Raw genomic sequence first — 3,922 nt, forward strand, 5'->3', positions numbered from 1 at the left:
GGTAGAAACAAGGGGATCCTTTATCCCCCTCTCTCTTCATTCTTGTTGCATAAGTTCTTTCAAGATCTCTTAAAAGTTTAAATGAGAATGATAACTTCATTCCTTTTTCTATGAATAATAGAGGACCTCAGATAAATCACTTAGCTTATGTTGATGACATTGTCATCTTCAGCAGTGGCAAAACCAATTCTGTTAAATTAGTCATGAAGTAGATTGCTAATTATGAAAAGGCTTCTGGACAGCTTGTTAACAAAGATAAAAGTTTTTTCTTAACTAGCTCTAAAACCAGTACTCACAGAATCAATAGATTGAGAAACTGTCTGAGGTTTTATGGACAAATCTTTTCCTTTTACTTATCTAGGCAACCCTATCTATGCTGGTAGGAAAAGAATTGCCTATTTTGATCATATGGTGACAAAAGTTATAAAAAGATTGAATTTTTGGCAAGGTAAGATGTTAAGCTTTGGGGGGAAGAGCAGTTTTGATCAAAAGTGTGCTACAATCTCTTCCCACCTACATTCTCACTGCTCTGAATCCTCCAAAGAATACTTTAAAACTGATTGAAAAGCACATTGCCAGATTCTTCTGGGTTCTTCTCCCGAGAAGAAAAAGTACCAATGGAGCTTTTGGCCTAATCTCCTAAAGAGAAGGGTAGAGTAGACATCAGATCTTTAAATTGTATGTCCAATACTCTCTCTATCAAGAGATGGTGGCGACTGAGAACCAAAGATTCTCTCTGGGCTAGAATCCCTGATAACTCTTAGGGATGAAAAAACTTGGTTTGGGCTAGAAGCGATGCTGACCATAACATCATATGGAGAATTAATGGAGGAAACTCTAGTTTCTAGTTAGACAAGTGGTCTAATATAGGACCTCTGATTTAAGGCCCCCACAGACTACTTGAGGGCAATATCAATAAGATCCCTGTTCGAAATTTCATTACTAATAGTGAATGGAATATCAACCTTTTGACCAATGTTCTTCCTAACAACATCATTCAAAATTCTCTCAATTGATATTGGTTCCTTGGACTTAAATGATGAACCTATTTGGAATTTATATGATAATGGGAACTACTCTAACAAATCTGCTTGGAATAGCATTAGAATTGCCAAAACAAGAGACAGTTTCCTAAGAAAACTATGGCGCAAATCTCTACCTTTCAAATTTTCTTTTTTTTTTTAAGTTGGAGACTGTGTCATGGTAAATTGTCTTTTAATGAAGCTGTATCTAGGTTTGGAAATCAATCTAATGCTCTTTGTTTATGTTATAACACCCCAGTATTAGACTCTATGCAGCATACTTTCTCAGAAGGGGAAGCAACAAGGCAAATATGGAGACTTATTGGTGCCCCCCTTCGCATCACACGCCATGCAGGACCTATAAGGAGAAATTTCAAGGAATGGTGGGATTTTAAAAATAAAAATAGAGTGCATAGTTTGATTTTGCAGTTTACTTCTGTCATCATCTATTATCAAATCTGGAAGGAATGGACAAAATGCAAATTTGGAAATCAAAGAAAGATTGCTATCAATAAAATGGAATATCAAGCTATATGGAATCTACGAGTAGTTCTACAAGCAGAATTCCCAAAATGTAGCATTCAGTTAAACGGACAACAATGTAGACGTGATGTGCGTAAAATTACATTATGACATTGATAGCATCTGATTCCTTAGGCTTTTGTGACTATTCAAGCACTTTTGGTGTCACTTTTCGTGTGTTCGGAGAGCATAACAGAGCAAAATGAAGCAAAATAGGCCAAGGACACACCTTGCACAACATGCGAGCCGCATGTATGACATGCGAAGCCACAAGTCAACCGCATATGATGACATGCAACTGAAGTATAGAGGTGAAAGGTTGCGTAACTTACGAGCTCAACATGTGACTCGCATGTTAGACACAACAGTTCAAACGCAAACCTTGTCCGAAATTTGGAAAGCCTAAAGTCAAGAACATAACATGCGGGTGCTGAGCATGGTTTGCGTCTCGCATGTTAGTCCTGAGACACAACATGTGAGACGCAAGTCACGTCTGTAGGGTTATTTTTATCTAAAGTTTATGCACATTTTTGGTGTTTATAAATGCTCTCCTAGGGTTTTGCAAAAAGATATTCTGCACTTTTTATTGTCTTTTTGTGGAGGCTACATTTATTATTTGTCGTTTAAAGCGGGATTTTAATCTTCCACTTTAGTTTATTGTCTTCTTCTATAACTTTGTAAGCACTCATGAATAGAATTCTGCTTCCATAGCTTTTGATGTTCTACCTTCACTTGTTGGCAATTTGGACATTGGGCTACAAATTCTGCTATATCTCTTTTCATGCCATCCCACCAATACATCAATTTAAGATCATCGTACATCTTTGGTTGCTCGACGAATAATACGGGAGTAATGAGCTTCTTCTAGAATTCGGCGGCGTAGTTCCGCCACATCCAAACACATAGCCTATTTTGGCACCTGAGAACCCCATCTGCTGAGACTTCAAATAGTGACCTTTCTTTTGGAAACTTCACACCTTTATAATACTTCAATTTGGGATCCTCGTATCGGGCGCTCTTTATTTCGCATCCAAGCGATGCAATCGCGCGGATCGTTAACACTAACTCCCCTAGTCACCTGAGTCAATTATACGTACTCCAAGATTTGCTAATTGATGGAGTTCACGAATCATTTCTTTCTTGTCTAAAGGCACTTCACATAGGCTACCCATAGATCGGCGACTAAGCGCATCCGCTACTACGTTTGCTCTTCCCTAATGGGTAGAAGATATTCACGTCATAATCCTTCAAGAGTTCTAACCACTCGCCGCCGCCGCGCATTTAACTCCTTCTCGTTTGAGTGAAGACTCTTATGATCCGTATATAGATATCGACATGCACGCCATACAAATAATGTCTCCACATTTTCAAGGCATGAACAATCGGCAACGCAATTCGAGATCACGAGTCGGGTAATTCTTTTTCGTGTTTCTCGCAATGTTTCGAAGATATGCAATGACTTTTCCATGCCGCATTAAGACACATCCTAAACCAACACCGAAAGCATCACAATACACAACATAGCCATCCTGCCCCGGAAGCGTTAAAACCTGGGCCGAGGTTAACCTCGTCCTTCAACTCTTGGAAGCCACGTCAGCAAAGTCGTCATTCCACCGAAATTTTGGCCGACTCTCCGGGTTAACTTCGTCAACTCTGGGTCAAATAGATGAAAAGCCCTCACGAATCTTCTTCTATAATAACCCAAACCCGAAAACTACGAACCGTAGGCGTCGTAGGCCTTGGCCAAGTCTTTACAGCTTCAATCTTTTGAGTGTCAACTCTAATGCCATCGTCTGAAATAACAAGGCCCAAGAATGTCACAGAATTTAGCCAAAACTCGCACTTTGAAAATTTTGCATACAACCCCCGAGTACTTATAGAATTCCAAGAACAATAATAGATGATCCGCATGTCTCCGATTCTCGCGCGAGAATACACCAAGATATCATCAATGAATACTATCACGAACAGGTCCAAGAGAGGTCTGAATACATTATTCATTAAGTTCATAAATACGGCCGGCGCATTAGTCAGCCCAAACGACATCACTCGGAATTCATAATGGCCATATCTTGTTTTGAAAGCTGTCTTGGGAATATCTTCTTCTCTGACTCTCACTTGATGATAACCCGACCTCAAATCTATTTTGGAAAACCACTTGGCACCTTGTAGCTGATCGAATAAATCATTGATTCTTGGAAGAGGATACCTGTCACGACCCAACTAGGGGCCGCGACGAGTACCCGATACTTGTACCGGGCACCCCCTGTCATATGTCTTATTCTTATTACTAAGTGGGCCGTATGAACACTGGCGTTTTTTTTCATAACATCGCCGATGATAGCATACATGTAAACGAGTAGTAATATCCAACCGTA

The sequence above is a fragment of the Lycium ferocissimum genome, chromosome 5 (genome assembly GCF_029784015.1).
Source record: "Lycium ferocissimum isolate CSIRO_LF1 chromosome 5, AGI_CSIRO_Lferr_CH_V1, whole genome shotgun sequence".
Classification (NCBI taxonomy): Eukaryota; Viridiplantae; Streptophyta; class Magnoliopsida; order Solanales; family Solanaceae; genus Lycium; species Lycium ferocissimum.